Raw genomic sequence first — 20,498 nt, forward strand, 5'->3', positions numbered from 1 at the left:
GACACAGTTGCAGTGGCTTGCTATTCTAACATGCTTTGATCTAAAAGCAAGTGCCTGAGACCATGCTGAGAACTATAGTTATCTTCTCTCCAACTTTAAAACCAAACATTAGTGTTTTTAATCCCTAGAACTGAGATACGCCTTACTTGAACAGAGGCCATCCAGCTTAACTTCTATGTACAGTTGTGCAGGACTGATGAATAACAAAATTGTCACTGTATAGAGAGACACAAAATATTTCTATATACAGTTGCTCAAAATTTATAATGGAAGCTACCTGTGGCTGCTCAAGGATTTTTGACTGTTGGACCAAGGAAGGAAACTACATAAGAGAGCCTTATTACCCACAATGGGAGATAGGGAAGGTAATCAAAGTGTGTGATAAACTGCCGTTCTCATAATGTTGTGGTTTATTGCATTATGTAGTGTGTTTATGTGGTAGGGAAAGCAGAAAAGTGAGTATTCTATCTGTAGGGAAAGCAGCAAAGTGAGTATTCTATCTCAGTAAAGCCTAGTTCTGCAGTACTTTGAGAATTTCAGTAAGGCCAGAGAGACCTAAATAAACTCCAAGATGCTAACAGCTCATTCATGGCTTGCACTGGAATGTTAAAAGTAGCATGAGCTCTTGGCATTTTTATTTTATTAAGCAAAAAGATGAGTGAATTCTTGTTTCTTCTCATTCCAAATCCAAAGATTCACAAATTAAGCTCTGTTCAAAGTGTACAATATTTTCAAAAGGATTTTTCTATTTAGTGAACATCTGATTTGTTCCTGTCAAAATGCATTTTTAAGCTGCATCTTCCTGATTTTGCCCAGTAGATAGTTTAAATTGGAGTATACTCTAAAACATTTTCACACTGCAGGTGGGCTATTGGGAGCTTTAGAAGGTAAGACCTTATTATTGAATAGCCATGGAGAATGTGTCAGCTCCAGATGGAGAAGAGGGAAATAAAGAGCAAAAATCCTCTGATGGAAATAATTTTTAAGTAGGGGGAAATAATTTTTAAGTAGGGAGACTGGCAAGGATTATCTAAGAAAGAAAAATGTTTCATCATAGATATTGAAAGTCATGATTTCACACTGTAACCACAAAGGACTCTGTTTTTTAGCAGAACTGAGAAACTGGCTTTCACTGCTGCTGTAGTCCCCAGTTGCAGAGGTGTGAAATGTTTACTTAGGAAGTACAATTCTTCACAAACGACAATGCAAAAACATTCATACCTATGAGAAAAACCAATTTCCATATGCATGAATATATCTAAACCTCCTGGATTATATCCACTGAGTCTGATGCAGGAAGAAATGTTTCCTGGACCAACCTCTGCTGCTGTGTCTCGCTGGGGTCCTTGCCCCCATGGGTGGAATCTGATGTTGTTCCCCGTTGCTTCTGCTCCCATCAGGGACTGCACTGAAACCCAGTGACAGGAGCTGCTAAGCCTGTGTACCGTTGCACCATAGCATGGCCCTTCTCCTGCCCCAGCGTCATCTAGCTTGAGGCCATGCTGACTTTCTCCAGCCCTACTTCAAACATGTTTTAACTGCAGGCAAAGACATTTTAAAGGGCAAAGATTTGCTCGAGTTTCACTAAGGACACTGTCCTACTCATCTGTTTACTTGAGACCTTTGAGAGCAATGACAACCCAACTGGCCTTGGATTACCCATTCATAGCAACACTTCGCCTCATAATTGAGTTAAACAACTAGTTATTCCTATAGCCAGAAAGCATGAACAGGATGATAAGGGAAGACTGATTTATGATCACTTGGTATCTGAAAGGTGTAGCGTTCTATTTAACAAATAGTATTCCTCTAGATTGGAAAACATCATAAACACATTGGAAAGCCTTCAGCCCAGACCCATAAACTACATGTATTTTTTTAACATTTTAATTTAGCTATCTGGTTTGGATTACATAAATAAAAAAAATGAATTCTGTATTTTCTTTCTAAAATAAATCAATTCTGCTACATTGGAATTACCGATTAGATTGAGCATTAGGGAATGTATAAAACTGCATCTTTAACAGGCACGACAACATTTCTCAATGAGAATCAAGCAGTTTGCAGTGACCTTCATGTTGATCAGTGGGGGGTCAGTACTGGCATTAAATCATTTTGATTCACAGATGAGATCAACATATTCATATTTGTTTGCCAAATGTGTATTTTAATTTAAGCTTCCTCTGATTGATGCATGTAATTTATGCTGCTTAGAACTAAGGCGTCATATTTTTCTTTTTTCCTAACTAACCAGGGGAGACTTTCTTGGAAACAGATAAAGGAAAGAGTCCAGTAATTTGTAGCAATGTGACTACAGCCACACATGTTCTAGAATTAATGTTCTTCATTAGGGTGAGGAGTATCAGCTGTATATATACATCAGGATTTTAATTAACTTGGTTCCCCACAACAGGACACATGATTCAAACTGTTTTTCCTTTATTCCTTATTAGATGAAAAAAAAATAAAATACCAAACCAACATCATGTAAAGTTAAAACAGAAAACCAAAAAAACCCCAATGCCATGCACATGCAAGAAGAAACAAAATTTAAGGGTTGCTGTCAAGGTCAAGAGTATTTCTTTAAGTTGGAATTAGTCATCTGGAGTAACTCGACACTGACTGCTCACAGAGCTGTGCTCTGACGGAGAGGTGAGCAGTTCTACCTACCCTGCACAGCCCAGTCTGACACAAGGGTAGTGTCTCATTCATGGGATAGTTTAAATTCTGTTCACATGCTTCTGGGATGGACACAATTCCATTTACAAACAACTTGTATTTGGCCACAAAAACTGTAACTGCTGAAAAAGAAGAAATATTTGGACTATGAAGTAAGGTATATTTTGAGAAAGAATTACTAACCTTCTATAGAAAAAGGTTTCCAAGGCCTGTGAACCTTACCCATCAGCCACATTCACCACATCTCCAAAATTTCCACAGACATTTTATCATGTAAACAATTACCACTGAGAAAAGGAAGCTCTTTTTAAAATTACGTGGGCAAGAGCAGGTCAGTGTGTTTCATGCAGCCTCAGGTACAACACACATCAGACCCCAGATGGTTTTGTGCATTCAGGCAGGCAGACATGGAGCTGGGTATTGGATTAGGTAAAACTGGTACTCACTCAACGTAACTCCAGGGCTGGGAGTAAGAAAGGGACTTACACAAGTGGATCCACCACTGAGCTGCACTGTGACAGATGGGTTGTCCTTCAAGCAAGCACTGAACACCTTGTCAAGAGAAAAACACATCTTATGCTGTGAGTGACTGGTTCACATTTCACCTGACCTCTGCGTAACCAAACTGATGACCAGATTTGCAGCCATGTTGTCTTTGTATTTCACTGAGCAAGAACCATATATATGAAAAAAACCTGATGGGTGAACCTCCACTGACTTAGCATTTCCATGAGTTTGAATACATAACTAAAGTCTGGATGCTTTTATGAACTGTAGTTGAACAAATAAGCAGGGACTTATGGATATGTGGAACTTCAGTACACAACTTTCAAGGTGGGCTTAACAGCTGTAGAAAAGCAATTCTTCCAGAAATGAAGACTGGAGACCTTATGCAGAACTGCCATTGTTTTCCAGATCCACACTCTCCCAGTTTTCTATTGGTTCTTTATACAGGTCATCCTTTAGCTACATAAATAGGGTTATGAAATCTGGGGAAGCAAATTTCATTATGAATTTTTTGTACCTCTGCCTCCACTTTCAAACAAGTAGGAATTCTAGAAGAAATAAAAAAATTAAGCAGGAGTTTGTGCAATCTTTGCGGTCTGAAGTTTGACTATTCATGTGCATTGATAGCAATAGTGTTGCTACCATTTGGTAAAGAATGAAAAAAACATTGAGTTAAACAGACTTTCAGAAGATTTTATCCATCAAATTTCATTTTTCTAGGTTAGTACTTTTTTTTTTTTTTTGGGGGGGGGGTGGTGGGGGAGGGCAGTGGGGTGGTGGTTGCAGTCCTATATGTGTGAAATAAGGCATGTAGCCTATACCTAAAATTGCTTTTTAAAGGCAAGTATAAGCATTACATTTCTTAATTTCATCGAGTGTTTAAATGGCAGTGGAAAAGCTGAAAGTTTGAATGAAGGTATATCACTTACAAGAAAACATTTCTGAATATTCATTTTGCCTTTCCTTCTGATTTGATAAAGCCACTGAAAATCACAACAGGGGTGATTTGCTTTTGGAGCTGTAGGAATGCGCAGCTGAAGAAATCTGGGCTGTACAGATTTCTTTGCACTCTATATTCTTCTACTGCTTTCTTAATCTTAACATCTGACCAGCATACAACAGCACATGATGAAGCATGTCTGGTGTGCTGTGTTTGTTCTCTCCCCCTCTTCCTAGAGGGTGAAGCTATAGAATATTTTTTATTTTTAGAAGTAGCAAGAATGGTGATATATAATATGCATTACACATCCTACCTTTGTACTTCCACATGGTACCTTGTTTAGTTCTAAGCATGCTTGCATGTGTGTGTATTCAAGAGAGAAATAAATTCAGATGCAATGCCATTCAGACCTCACCTGAGTACACCTATTGCTGCTCTGAATGCAAGGAGTTGCATTTGATGCTCCCTGGTCTCAGACAGGCTCCAGAGAAGGTTCTCCCCTGCAAAGACGATCTTTATCCTTTCTGTAGAAATTGTTATTGTGCTAGAACACTGTGCCACACACTACCATAGAATCTACCTAATTTATATAATTTGTATAATATTGTTGTTCAGATGCCAAGGCAAAGTAAGCTGAACAGTTGCACCTTTTATGATTTGTACAAGAACCCATGTTTGAACACAAATATCTGCACTGGTGTGGCGGTGATCCTCACCTTTAACAAGGACTGCATCACAACGGTGACAGTTTATTTAAAGAAATTCAGAAGACACAGACAAAGTCTGCATGCAGCTAAATCTTCTGGAATTAATTTTAGGGGTTTTGCTTTCTAACACAAATTCAGGCTGCCGTCTAACTTCTTATTACATACTTCCTACCCAATCTATTTTAGACATCTAAGATGTAATTCAGAGCAACTAATATCTTAAATTCTTTTTACTATCAATGGAAGAGGATATTACCTCTTTCCAGCAATATTACAATATGCTGGAAAGAGGTAGATTTGATGCTAAAGTTAGGACAGATTCCCATAGCTCTGAAACAGTGGAAAATAGATATGCTGCAGAAAAATGTGAAGTATCCTAACATGCTGGCAAAATATCCTAGGGATCTTGGCACAGACTTTTAAACAGCATAATACTGGTAAAATAACACTAGTCTTTGTTTGCTGTTTTCCAGTAAGCCTTCTATATTTTTTTTCTAGTATCTTAAACTGTCCTGCTAATCAAAGTGATAGAAAAGATGCTTTTTATGCAGTGGAGCCACTGCAGCCAGACGATACTTTAAATCTTTGCATTTCTGATAAAATAAATTGAATATTTAAAGGACAATAAATAACATAAAGTTATGTTTCAGTCTGTCACAGTGATATAGAAAACCATTTTGAATTATAAACTGATTTTTAAAAAAAAAGAATTAGGCATTTTTCTATTATAGCACACATTTTCAGCTGGTAATAAACAACTAAAAGCTATTTGTCGTGGGTTTAACACAAACATGTTTGAGGCTCATCTGACAACAGGACGCTGTCTTTATTTTATTCTAGGGGAATTATGTTATTAATTGTTTTGAGGGCAAGAAAAAATCTAATTGGGTAGCTATGTTTGTTATATAATAAATCAAGATGTTACAGTAAACTTACAGTATATCTAGAGATGTATGCTCGGAAGCAGATCTGGCAGTCATAATCCAGGTTGCACACACCCTTTGTTTGTGAAAATCACAGGCCATCAAAAAATTGCCTATTATCAAAGCCACTTATCAGCTGATTATTTTCCATACTACTATTTCTTACACTGTTCCAGCCACCAATATTACAGAAATATTGTCAAATATTTCTTAAAAAAAAAGCTCACGCTGTCTCTGCAGGTTGATCAGATGAGCTCTCTCTCATACATCGGAAAGCTGACTACTTTCCAACAACTTGATTTCACAAATGGAAAAACAGCATCTGTTTTCCTGCAGCTCCACATATGGCTCTCACTGTTGCCGCGTGGAGCTGAAGCAGGTAGCCCCCGTGAGCACGGTCCTCCGGAGCCCCACAGCCCCCCGGGACCGGCCAGCACCGCTCAGCTGCGAGGGACACCGGCTCCCCAGGCAGTTGGAAGCCCATACTTCATCAGCACATGCAAAGCATCCCTCCCAATGTCAACTTGTAAACATTCAAACGTGTATTTAGAGCTCCCGCTTTGCCTTTTTGGTGTGGAGATTTCAGTGTATCTACTCCAAGGCATGATTCCTTTAGAAAATGTCTTCTAAAGTGCATGAGGGGACCTCAAATAATTTTCAGGCAGAATGGTGTGCACATATGAAGAAAGGAAACAGACCATCTATGCTAGAATTAAGATTAAATGCATTTATTTTTTTCTCCATGGCACATGATTATTTTTGGCTCTCTAATGTATGCTATCCAGCAGCTCTTGCTGGTCCATTTGGAGGAGTTTGAAGCTGAAGTCAGATAAAAATATCCGGGGGGGGGGCATTTGGTTTTTTTGTTTTCTTTTCATATGTTTTGGTAAGCATGTGTGCTTGTGAAGGTCACGGGACTGGCAGCATCAGAAATTGAATTTCTGAATACATCTGCAGTCCAGGTATATTTCAGACAGATGCTCTCATTCTCAGGCTGCCCTGCCAATGACCTTAACCCTGATTTGGAAGGACAACTCAATCTACTATAAAGAGGAAAGGTGATTTAGTCTCCAGCCACACTGACAGAGTCTTGGACCTCTCTGAACACAGTTTGTCATTCATGCTGAAACATCAAATCATTTGATAATGTGAACTATCTCCTGCTAGTGATTAAACTGAGACTAATCACTAGTCTTTCCCTCTAAAATCTGGCTCTGAAAAATCCCAGTGATAAAATACTCTGTGTTTTCCCTCTCCATAACAAAGTGTAATGCATAACATCTATGTAATCATCTATCTATACTGCTGTTTCAGACTTCTTGAAGGCCAGACTCAGGAAAAGATGGTTTTCTGTGGCCATTGCTGGAGACACATTATAGCAGGTTATAGCTTGATAAAAATCTGATTTGTTCAAAACTATCATTCCTTTCTTCAAAGCATTTATCCACATCTTCAAACCCACCAGCTGGGCCCCAAAATCCTGAAAGCAATTTAGATCAAACCTAACAACGCTAAATAACTGTACACCCTCTGGTGAGGCAGCATCTCGGCTCACAGCATCAAAAAAGCACCACAATCCAGGAGAAACGCTGACACATGGCTTCAGCAAGGCATCTTTAAAAGGGAATAGCACAACCCTGAAAACTGGATGCAGTCTACCTTTGGGGCAGGAGGAAGTAAACAAAGCCCGTGGCTGTAGTCACCATAGGAGAGGGACAGCCAGCAGCACCTTAGAAATTACTTCAGAGATACAGGACCAGCAGGTAGGTCTGGAGAAGCTGAAGGTAATCAGGTAAGGGATAAAGAAGGAGTGAACATGAAGAGAAAGTGGGAAGAAAAGGGAAGGGAGAAGGAAAGAGAGGAAAAGAGAGGAATTAACATCAGTGAGAAGATGGGTAAGGGGGAAAGATAGTGCCAAGCATGGTATTTCGAAAATTAAACATCTCCTCTGATCTCTTACATATCAGCTGAAGGGAAAAAAAAAGCTTAACATAATTTCATTTCATGCAGGGAAAAGAAACATCCTGCTACTGAAAACTGTGACAGGGTACAGCATTATTCCACTTTCCTATGTCAGGAAAGAGCTGCTATTGCTTAATCAGCCAGGGCAGACATCAGCCTGTGAGGGAGAGGGAGAAAGAGAAAAGAGACATGGCAGCTCAGCTGCTGGTTTGCAGGATGGTAAAACTCTTTGTTTTGCAGTAAAATAGGGAGCTGAGATAAAGCAGGTCTTGCCATGGCTGGCAAAAAGCCAGCCGGACTGCTTTGCTTGGCCTCTTGTGGCTTTGGTCTTGCTCTGACTTAGTGAATCCTGTGTTGTGAAGCAAATATTCTCCGCATGCGCTGCAGAACTGGGGAAGATGAAAAGTCCACAGATGCCTGAGTCCAGAGGGAGAGAGAGTCTGAGTTTTAGGGAGTTTCAGCCTCCCATATCTAGGAGGTGGCAGAGTTTTCCTATCAGTGTGTAGATATCTGGGTTCCTCGTTTGGAAAAATACTGGGACTTACACAGAAACTGAAAGGCCAGGAGGGGAGCAGAATCAGCATGTTCTGTGCCTGCCGCGGACAGGCACTGTGGCAAACAAGCCTCAGGTGTTTGCTTTGCATGGCTGCTGAAAATCTTCTCATGTGCTGAAAGACTGATAGATGGAAAATTCTGTTGGAGTCATTTAATAAACTTCAGCACTTAGAGAGTCAATGCACTGTAAGGCAATTACGGAAATCCAATGCTTTCCAGAAAATTTGCAGAATAGCACAAACAATCATTGTACAACTTCCCTTTAAGTGCCAAAGTTTCTGTTTGTTTGATAACCTCAGTGGTGAACGTATTAGTAAATACAAGTTTTTATTTGCCCTGTGGTAGAGGTGGCAAAGGGAGATCATTCTTTCTGTCAGGCTAGTTTATCTACACATAAACCTCTTTGAAAAGAAAATATCCAAGTCCTGTCAAATATAAAAACTGCTTATAGGAAAAATAGTGAAATATAAGTGATGCAAAAACAAGCATTAAAAAAATCCAATCCCCCTTTAACACCAAGGTCTGTTTTTTATGTTGAATCAGGCTTCCATGCAGCACTCCATTTCACCCAGTGAAATGCCACGGTTGTATTCAAAATGAAGAGCAAAATTCCTCCCTCACAGAGTAGTAAATTTTCCAAGTGTTTGCAGTTTGTTCTTTTCAGATGGATGAAAAAAGGAGGGAATCCACCTCAGAAATTATTAGAATACTGTCATAGTATCATTCCTCTTGGCAAAAGTTGACTGAGCAGATGATGAAGATCCACTTAACTTGGACTCAATCAAAGGTTTTGCTATTTTCATTTCACAGGCCAGATGTAGCTCATCACCAGTTGGAGCTGATTTCAGAAGAGGTGTTAGAATTTGCTGGTCCAAGAGAGGATCTGATCCAGGCATCAAAGGGAGCCATGAGAGAAGTGTGTGCTCTCCCCCCTGCTCGCAATTGTCTGCAGCACTGGCTGCTCACTTCTCACAACCCTGTGCCACTGTCCTGGAGCAAGGGCTCCCGTACTCCACTTCTCAACCCTTCCCTGCCCATCACAACCTACCATCCTGCCAGCAGCCGGCTAAACAGTGTGGAATTTGTGCCTGCACAGAAGTGAGGAGGAATTGCTAATAAACACAAGCCTGTGCACTGGGAAAATTAGGAGCCAGCTTCCTGCTGTATGTTCATTTGACTCATCCACGCCCATACACTGAGCAAGGAGGTAGCTATCTCCATGCCACTTCTCTTGGTGGCTCTTAAACTTTTCTCTGTTTTGCAGGGAACTCATTCTGTGTTATCTGTGCAGCATCTGTTGACTGGTCTTTCTGACCACTGCAAGAAGCTTTGTTATTCTAAAATGACTGAAATGGTTTATTGGTGATGTCCACAGCACTGAAGATGCAAAAGGTTCAACAACACTCCAGCAGGATGCAAAATCTGTGAAAATTTTTCTTATTCTGTCTTATGCCCTTAAAAAAAAAAAAAAAAAAAGTGTGCCTGAAACATTATTGACACCTCTTCTCCCCTATTTCTACCACTAATTCTAATCAGAGTTCAGTACATCTCTTGGAAACAAAAGCCCTTGCAAGCAGTAATGAATATATAGTGTCAGTTATTGCGGTATTCATGCAGTACAGCTTTGTTTCGTTAGGTTACAATTCAGCCTCATACACAGGGTCCACCTGAGACCCAGGCATGACATTGTGAACTTCAGAACCTAACTGGCATTTCTCTGGGTTTTACATTTTTTCCTGACTCTTCACAGAGTGACTTTTCTCTCTCTCGTAGGTTTTCTGTGAGTGGGTCATGGGATTACCCAACACATTTATAAAACTTTGTCAGCTTTATCAACTTAAAGCTTTCTATCTATTAATGTTTCTTCTACTTCAGATAGTAATTGTAGTAGTAACTACAGAGTTACTACTCTGACTGGGTAACCGCAAAGTGACTAACCATCAGAGCAGGAAAACTTTGTAAGGATGTTGCAATCAAACAAACTAGTGAAATAGTTGTTTGGGTTTTCCAGCGCATTTCCAGCGCAGATCTATACTGGGGTCAAAAACTATAGTCCAGTCACAGCCGTCACAAGGTCAAATCTCTTGTCTGTTCATGAAAACAGACTGCATGTTGGTTGCTTGCAATGTGCTGTTCCAACAAAGACTATGCAAATTCACCTTCTCCAAGAGTGTAAAAGGATGAACCAATTGAAATTCCCATTGTAACAATATATTATAGGATATTAGAACAGTAAACATATTTATCAATGTTAGAAAAGATGGGCTGTCAGTTTTGTGCTTCTCCTTTTACATTTCTTCATTTTCTTCCTTACCATCATGCCAATGACAGCAACCAATAAAACATCTAAAAAATGGAGGAAAAAAAAACCACCATTGCCCCAGCAATCACCATTTGGAACACTTTCATAAATGTTCTTTTCAAGACATGCCCTACTCAATGAAATAGATGCCTGAAATCATGCATACTTCAACGTATTTCCTTTTCACATTCCTTCTGGACGTGTATTTATATGCCAACTCGTCTTCATAAATTTCATACTGGCCTTATAATAGCACAAATTAATGATGCCACTAGAAAAGAACTCAGCTGCTTTCAAAGGAGCAATAATCATGTCAGAGGTGCAGTTGGCATGAAGATGATTGAGTTGCACCTCTTCTCTGAGATATTCTCGGGGATGAATCATCCCTTACATAACATATAGCAATGGACAAATTTTCCATGTTACTCTGATACCTCATGTCATCACATTTAATTGTGTAACAGTCAATCACTATCGCATAAATTTGCTTCCTCAATGATTTGTTGTAAGACTGGTAGATGTGGTTTTGGTTAAGCTAGCTCAAGATTTCAGAAGACATGTGTCTGACACTACGCTGAATTACAGGAACTGCAGGATAGTGATACACCTTTCTGGAGACAAACTCTCCTGACTTTTTGATGTGAGCTAATTGGAACTCCTGTCTCGAACATTAACTCCTCCATTGTGAACAATTAAAGGGGAAAATTATAGACAATAAAAAGTCACTTTACTGTAAATAAAAGGACCTTATTACATACTTTGCCTAACAGACTTTTTCATATCCTCATATATCAAAGATCTGCTTTACTGCTTGTGATATTTTTCAGGTTATGCCTTGCATCTCTCCTTTTAAAGAAGTTTAGATTAATTCATCTAATTTTGCAAGATAAATATGCTCACCAAAAGCCCCATGATTTTCCTGTGCCACAGTACAGATACAGCATTGCTGATGTGATGCAGACTATTATCAGACTTCCAAGCCAGTCTTACAGAGCATTCTTTGGATTATTAAATATTTTAATAAACTAGAGTTTATTTTAACAAAATTAATACCTTACTGAAGTTTTTCGTTTTGGACTTCGTTGAAGAATGCAATTACACAGGAGTCATTTAAAGCCAGTAGATTTATATTAAAGAGTTGTTATTCAAGTGGGTTCCAATCCTGGAAAGGCCAGGAACGTTGGCCTTCCTCAGAAAAATGTTTTCAGTAGAAAGGTGTAGATCTGGCACAGTGCACCAGGCTGCTGTTTCACACAGTGCTCCACAGAGTATAGAATATCTATAAATCACTCACTCTTCAGGGCTGATAACATCTCACATCAGCTTAGTACATGACACTCGAGTATGCCAGGGAGTGGTGAAGTGGGTTTATATCTACATTTTTAGCCTGTCTGAGGGTGATTCATCCCATTTAACCTTAGACATGTAACTGAAGTGACTGTTAGCAATCTAGGTGACCTACAACTTAGGCTGATTGGGTTTTGTGCTGGTACATTAAGACTCACATCCCTGAGCTGCCTCTCTCTCCTTCCACTGAGCCTAGCTTACCCCAGTGAGGTGCCAAAAGCTACATGGGATAAATTGAAATTAAAATAGAATGATATTCTGAAAAAAAAAAAAAATAAGACCTGCAACTATTAAAGGGGAATCTCTGTTAACAACAGAAATATTAGATCTTAGCTCCTGTGATGAAGAGGACTGTTGATTAGGCTGTTACTAACACTGATAGTTCAAAATCTTCAATAGATACCAGGTTCTTTTCACCAGAGGAGAGGGATGCATACACACATGTTATCTCACATACTCCACCCCACTGACACCTCCATGAAAGACCACAAATGTCATCTAGTCCTGGTAGACATTCATTCTGTGATAGTGATTTTAACATAAATCTTTACTGAATGAGTTCTCCATAGGTTCAAAAGAGGGTTTATCTAAGCCAGAGCAATCCCAAAGAAGGAAAAATCAACCTATGTAACATAACATGCAGATAAGGAAAGGACCATAAATTTGGAAACAAGTCATACGTAGGATCTTTTCCCTTTTACAGAAAAACTAATTTCAAGCCAGAAAAGTCTTTAAAATTCACTGAAAACATAACATTTTAAATTATATTTAGGAACTGAATTCTGCTAGAGCATAGTTCTCCTTCCACTGCAACGTTTCAAACTCTGCAATACATTTCCCTCCTCTCCAGTTACTCTTTCTACATATTCAACATGCAGTTTAGCTGCAGCCTATGTGATCTAAGCCTCCATACAGAAAGTCATACTGTTTTTAACTGGAACTATATGAAATGCTACTGTATATTGAACTTTTCCCTTGATACACTCTCTTTTCCTGCCAGAGATTTTGTCCAGATAGAGTTTAAGGATCTTGAAAATCTGCCTAGAAATTCCAGATATTTGGCAGCCTGTCTGGGGTAACAGCTCTGCCTGGGACACACTGAACATTCAGAAAACCTGATTGTGTCTGGTTTAGACATGCACATCAACCCTGAAAGATATGTATGATATGGCCAAGGTTCTGGAAACACATCCATCAGCTTGTGCTCAGGAGACAAGATAGCCAAACTGCATCCCACCTCAGTCTCCAGAGCTTCCTCTTGTACTTCACACTTAAAATGACCTGTGCAATAAACCTTGTTTTACCAGCCTTCCCTACGGCTCGTTTGTTACAGCACTGTCAAGGGGATGTAGTCTGATTCCCATCAGTTTGGGGAACTCAGGTTACCCATTGCGCAGAACCTGTTCAAGGCTGCTGACTTTTCAGTTTGGCCAGTCTGCCATGCCCTTTTGGGTTGGCATGTCCAAATTGCTCTGAACACAGCTACTGGACCTGACCCTCCAGGGGCTTCTTCTCCAGTCTGCCCAGCTGGGCTTCAGAGGACACTAGCTGGTAAGGCAGTTCTTAGCACCCTCAGAAACAGAAAATGTATAAAACGAGGTTATTTCTGAATGAAAAGGGAAGTGTCTAGCCAACACAGACCTCTCCAGTTTAGACCCTTTGCACAGCAGACTAATATCATCTTTATATCTGCATTTCTCAAGACTCTTTAGACCTAGATGTTCCAGCAAGTACTTCTAGAGTCTGACAGAAGTAAGAGAAAAGTCTGCTATGAATGACACTGTTAGTGAGAAAAGGTATTTTGTGTTCATATTTTCTGCAGGATCCCTTCCGTGTCAATGAATTGTACCTTCGGGTGAAGCGGCTGAAGAAGGCTCTGGCACCGCTTTACACCTACTGTCTGAATTCACCCCTTATTTGGTATTGTGGCAGACCCATGAAAGTCAAAGTAATTGCTCATGTGTGAGCCAGAGTGTAATCCAGGATGTGGATGTCCATTTTGAGGCACTGTATAAAATTTTTGACTGATTCAGTCCACAAGATTTTGGACTCGTATAAAACATTCATTCCACTTTCATAAAGATCTAAGCATACAGATTTACCCACCTTTTCCAGTACCACTTTGCAGAGCAGAACATCAGACTTAATCTTACATTTTTACAAAAGATCTTAGTAAACCCAAGTTGTTCAATGTACGTGGGACCATATGTCAAATCTTTTATATACGACTCTGGATAAACAGAGAGAATCAAGGTGAAAACTGGTTAGAAAAGACATCTGACTCATGTTCTGGGAAGTTAAATAAATCAAAAAGCAAGCCAGGAAAGAGTTTCTTCACTTTGAAGATGTTTCAAAATTAATAGACAATAGCCTTGGCTGACCAGAGATGGATTTCTTTGGTAGCTTGGCCACAAAAACACTCCAAGAACAATTAGTGCAAGTAATGGACAATATTTTTCTAAAAATTATTACTTGAGTGAACAATCATGCTTCTTTCTACAAATGATCAACATGAGTTTAAGTTCCCTGTTTAAATAATCTGGTATTAATTTCCCTGTTTTTCATTCTTTCAGAGTGTTCTTCAGTGGCAGTCCTCTCCCTGCTGATGGGAAGCTCACATATTTCTGTAACTCTGTGAATAAAAATAACCTTTTTTAATATAATAAATTAGAACAGGATTCTTTATTTTCACTGTAGTGCTTTGGCTCTGTAGTGATGTAGTGAAACTCAGTAACTTTTATTTTTATGTCTTAGTGGATGTTACTGCATGCAGAAAACTTCCTAACTTCTAAATATTATGGGGTTTGCTGTCCTTTAGTGCATTTCTTGACAATGCAATCAATCTTTCATCCAGTTTTCTTTTTAGCAAGAAATGGAACCTTTTTAAAGGAAAAAAAAAAAAAAAACCCCACACCCAAACCCAACCTGATTTGAGGTCTGGATTCGCACAATTTTCTTTGGGGTAAGGGTGAAGAAAGACATACAGCCTGAGTGACATCTACATTATCAGTTGTGTGAAATGGGCTGCCCTTGCCAGACTCTTCCAATCCAACTGTTAACCTCCCATAGCACAGAAATTGAACATTTGTATGTAAACAAAGGGGGGGTTATTTGTTTCATGTATCCTCTCTTCCTGGACACTCTATTTCTTTGATTTTTTTTTTTTATTTCCTTTTGTTCTTTATAGTTTGTCAGTTTAACCAACAAAGGAATTTGTAATAGCTTCTTTGCATATATTTACCAAAAATTCAGGTGTTTTTTTTTTCCTTTATTAAAAAACTATATCTCATTAAAAAGAAAAAACATAATGCCCTTTGGCATTCCAGCCTCCTCATGCGGCCTGAAAGATGTCAAGTATTTCTGTCCCTGGCTTGTGTAACTGCACAAACTGGGAAGATGGCACTCAGGATCTGATGTGAGGCACCTAGTCTTTATAGTTTTAACCACGTTTTAAACATTCCAAACTGATTTTAGGGTCTTAAACCAGAAAGGATTGCTTTGGTGACCTATCAGCTACACTTATTCAAGCAAAAGTACAAAATTTTTATTCAAGGATTGGAAAGAATTGCTTCTTTTTCTCTTTCCAGAGAAAATTTGCATTGACTCTCCAATGCGAATCTTATTCAAAAGAGCTGATTTTATTTCCTTGGAGAAGTAAAATTTCCTATGAATATTTGTCACATAGTAGATATTTTCCCCTCTATGGTTGGTTGACCTTGGCTGGATGCCAGATGCCTACCAAACCCACTCTATCACTCCCCTTCTCAGCTGGACAGTGGCAGGAGAAAAGAAGGTGAAAGGCTCATGTGTTGGTATAAGCACAGGGAGATCATTCAACAGCTACCATCATGGGCAAAATAGGCTGGACTTGGGGAAAATTAATTTAATTTATTACCAATCAAATCAGAGTAGGATAATGAGAAATAAAGCCTAAATCTTTATCTTTAAACACATTCCCACCACCCCTCCATTCTTCCTGGGCTTAACTTAACTCGTAATTTCTCTACCTCCTCCCTCAAGCAATGCATCGAGCTCCCTTAATTCATCACACATTGTGCCTGACACTCCTTCCTCCTTGGAGTAGGACTCCTCACACTCTTCCCCTTCTCCAGCTTGGGGTGCCTCCCACAGGAGACAGTCCTCCACAAACTTCTCCAACATGAGTCCTTCCCATGGGCTGCAGCTCTTCACAAACCACTCAAGCATGGGTCCCTTCCACCAGGGTGCAGTCCTTCAGGAACAGTCACAAGTCCTGCCAGCAAACCTGCTCCAGCCTGGGCTCCTTTCTCCCCACAGGGCCACAGGTCTTGCGAGGAGCCTGCTCCAGCAGTGCCCATGGGGTCACAGCCTCCTCCAGCTGCATCCACCTGCTCCACCATGGGGTCCTCCACCATGGACCTCCATGGGCTGCAGGGGACAGCTTGCCTCACTGTGGTCTTCACCATGGGCTGCAGAGGAATCTCTGCTCTAGTGCCTGTGGCACCTCCTGTTTTTCCTTCTGCACTGACCTGGGTGTCTGCAGAGTGGTTGCTCTCACATATAGAATAATAGATAATAGAAAGGTTTGGGTTGGAAGGGACCTTAAAGGTCATCTAGTTCCAACCCCCCTTCCATGGGCAGGGACACCTTCCACTAGACCAAGTTGCTCAAAGCCCCATCCAGCCTGGCCTTGAACACTTCCAGGGATGGTGCATCCACAGCTGCTCTGGGCAACCTGTTCCAGTGTCTCACCACCCCTACAGTAAAGAATTTCTTCCTAACAGCTAATATAAATCTATCCTTTCTCAGCTTAAAGCCATCCCCCCTTGTCCTATCACTACGTGTCCTTGTAAAAAGTCCCTCTCCAGCTTTCTTGCAGGCCCCTTTAGGCACTGGAAGGCTGCTATAAGGTCTTCCCAGAGCCTTTCCTTCTCTGGGCTGGACAACCCCAACTCTCTCAGACTGTCTTCATAGGAGAGGTGCTCCAGCCCTCTGATCATCTTCAGGGCCCTCCACTGGACTCACTCCAACAGGTCCATGTCCTGGTGGCTTCAGATGAGCTCTCAGGGGAGTGGAGTAGAGGGACAGAATCACCTCCCTCAACCTGCTGGTCATGCTTATTTTGATGCAGCCCAGGATGAGATTGGCTTTCTGGGCTACAAGTATACATTGCTGGGCCATGCTGGGCTTCTCATGCATCAACACCCCCAAGTCCTTACCCTCAGGGCTGTTCTCAACCCATTCTCTTACCAGCTTGTATTTGTGCTTGGGATTGTCTTGACCCATGTGCAAGACCTTGCATTTGGCCTTGTTGAACTTTATGAGGTTCACACGGGTTCACCTCTCAAGCCTGTCAAGGTCCCTCTGGATGGCATCCCTTCCCTCCAGCATGCCAACTGCACCACACAGCTTGGTGTCATCGGTACTCAGCAGGGCACACTCAGTCCCACTGTGTATTACCAACAAAGATGTTAAACAGAGCTGGTCCCAATACCAGCCCCTGAAGAGTCCTTGGCCAGTGGTGGGTTATCTTGGAGCCGGCTGGCATGGGCTCCATCTGACATAGGCTAGGAAGCTTCTTTTGCAGCTTCTCACAGAAGCTACCCCTGTAGCCCACCACTACCAAAACCTTGCTGTGTGAACCCAATATACCCTCAAAATTCTGAAATAAACCTGCTGTTATTAAAGGCTTACCAAAGTAAAAAAAGTGTTCAGTTATTTTCTTTTTTTAATTGAAGGCTAGAACTTGGCATGGAGTGGATAGTACAGTGTGGAGTTTTTTGAATTAGGTTTTTGTCAGAGATTTGATTCAGACAGCTAAGGGCTGGGCAGTTAACTGCTTTTGATCATATTATTCTCACAACTTGTGTCAGCATTGCCTAGAGCTACAGAAAGCTGCTCAGTATTGTAGAGATTGAGATTCTAATAAATAAAAATCAGTGTAAAATGTAAACAAAACCACACCAGTGTAGATTTAGCCAAAGGGAGGTGGGCAAGGGTAAACTCTCACTTACCTTCTACCCCTAATCTGCAAATAAGAGGGGGAAATGGATGTAACATGGGCATCATTAATGAGCAGAAGTGTGTATGATTTACAGAAGCAAAGGTGAATGGAGGTAGGGGGGACATGGTAGCAGGGAAGACAGGGAAGCCAGAGCCCAGCTGCTGTGTAACCATGGGCAACTACAAGGACTCACAGGGAATTTCAAAGGTGCCAGCACAACTGTCTTTGGGGTCTGCCAAAGAGCCAGATGCTGGTGCGGAGTGAATATTTTAGACCATTTGCCATACTGTTTTCAGAATTCTACCTAATCATCTTCCCATCTCCTTTGCAAAACCCAGCAGTGTGCTAATTACCAACTTCATAAAAGAAAAAAAAAAAATCCATAGTAAGCTTAGTGAGTTTACAGAACTTTTGCTGAAATGCAAGGGGGAAAAAAAAGCACATTTTTACAATCAGTATGTTAAAATTCATGGGCAATGTATAACATTCATGTCCTCTTTGATTAAAAATTAAATTCCTTCTTTCTGTAGCAACTTGGGATTTTTATTAAGCAAAATGGAGATCTTAACTGTGGTTACTAAAAGCAGCAGCTGACTTTTCTATTGGTAGAACTGTACAGTCTGTGACTTGTTCTTTCCCTACTTCTCACTTCCAGTGAGGCAAAACATACCTGCTCCATCTTCCCTTCTTCTGAAAACCCTCTGACCACTGGAGAAATATGAGAGTCCTGTAATAATTCGTGATTAAGTTGTTCTGATGAGAATGGTAAGCTGAAGGTACAGATTTGCAATCGGTAGATGCCTCTCTGTTGATAAGATATAACTGTGTTTTTATTTCCTTCTCTTCCAGATTAAAGGATATAAAAGCAGTCACCTGTCAACTCAATCCAGCAATGAAATTCAGCAGCCTATTGTCCCAATCACTGCTTTCAATCACTCTAAACGGTCTCCAGAGACAATCATTATTATAGGACATGTTCCTAAGAGTAGATAAATGGAGCTCAACCTGCCAGCCTGCATAGGGAAAGATGGACAGTCTTGGCCAAAAATATGAAAGGGCCTGGAGCTTTATTGACATTTACATCAAAAATAGTTAGCAATGAAAGCAGCTGTTGTGGAGCGCTTTCACCACAACGTGTTTGGAATATGCTGTGAATTGAAATACAGACCTCCTGACAAGCAATTTACCTTCTGTCATTCTCCATGTGCTTGCAGCATTACTGGCTACTTGCTGTGATAGCCCACTTAAAGCTGCACATGTGTACAGTTTGGATGAAAGATTAACTGCAATTTGAGGCAGGAAGTAACGAATTGTGGAGTGTCATTCATAATGGCCGACATTGTCATCTGCAGGGTGACACCACAGCAAGAAGGTGCCTCTGTTGTGACGAGCTTATAGATTCAGATGTCATTCATCCTAATGAAGATCTGCCTACAGTTCTAATAAGCAGAGTGTGAGACAGCTCAGGATTATAAGCATTAATCTGCCTTGTTTGTTGACATTAACATGATGACTAAAATGCCATTATGCAAGAAATTCATTCTAAAGCTATTAAAAAGGGGCAATATTAATATGAATATTACAGCCCAGAACAAAAGATGTGCCAGGAGTTAATATCCCTGTTTACTCTTGTCATTTTCTACATCGTATTGATTTTTTTTCTCCTCAAAATAACTTATGCTGCACAAAAGTTTTTGCTATTTCATGAATATAGTACCACTTATTGTAGCTGAAATACAACCCACATGCTGGTTTCCCCTAATGCAAAAGGTAAGTCTGTTAACCCCCAGTGCCGATTGCAGGTTATGTTAAATACAAACAACAATGAGATAAATATTTAGCTGATATTTTGTGAAAAATAACAGAGCCAGATCATTCCAAGCATACTTAAAAGGAAGACTTATTATAATATTTATTTAAATAATTGACCTAATATGTACATAGATTGAATTCTCTTTTCAGCCACACAAATTAGCCATTTTCAAGCTGATATGGTGCTCTTGACTATGGGGGTCAGTGGAGAACTGACAACGCTGATTTTTCCAAAGACATTGAGATTCTTACAAGTCATTATCAACTGAAATTGAAATAAATCTGTGTGTAAATCTCTGTTTAAAGAGGGCTAGTATTAGGATATTAAGGATTTTGATCATTATCCATGCAGAAGTGGATGACAATATAAAAATGTATTTGTGTGCCTGCCTTCACAACTAAGCTTAAATACCATTTGTATCTTAAAACTGTACTCACTAGCAAAGTCCAGACAGCAATATAGCATACTCAGACATGGGATAAAACACTTTCTAGATGCACCTAAGAGATTCAGGGGTCAGGTTTCAAAGGACAGTGATGCAGGTGGGGGATCTCTTTGCACTTTCAGATGCCTCAGCATCTTTCTTTTTTTTTTTTTTTCTTTTTTTACGTCTAGTTCTTAAAACCAACATGAAAATTCTTAGTTCTTAATTTATGTAGGGCACATTTCACCAGAACATAGATTTTTTTGCTGTCTGGATGTGGAACAAATTACACTCAGCAGTAAGAGATTTGGGTTGGGGGCAGGTTAGCAAAAGATCTTCTAAAAAGGTTAATCAAA

Source organism: Falco biarmicus, chromosome 3 (assembly GCF_023638135.1).
Source record: "Falco biarmicus isolate bFalBia1 chromosome 3, bFalBia1.pri, whole genome shotgun sequence".
NCBI classification, from domain to species: Eukaryota; Metazoa; Chordata; class Aves; order Falconiformes; family Falconidae; genus Falco; species Falco biarmicus.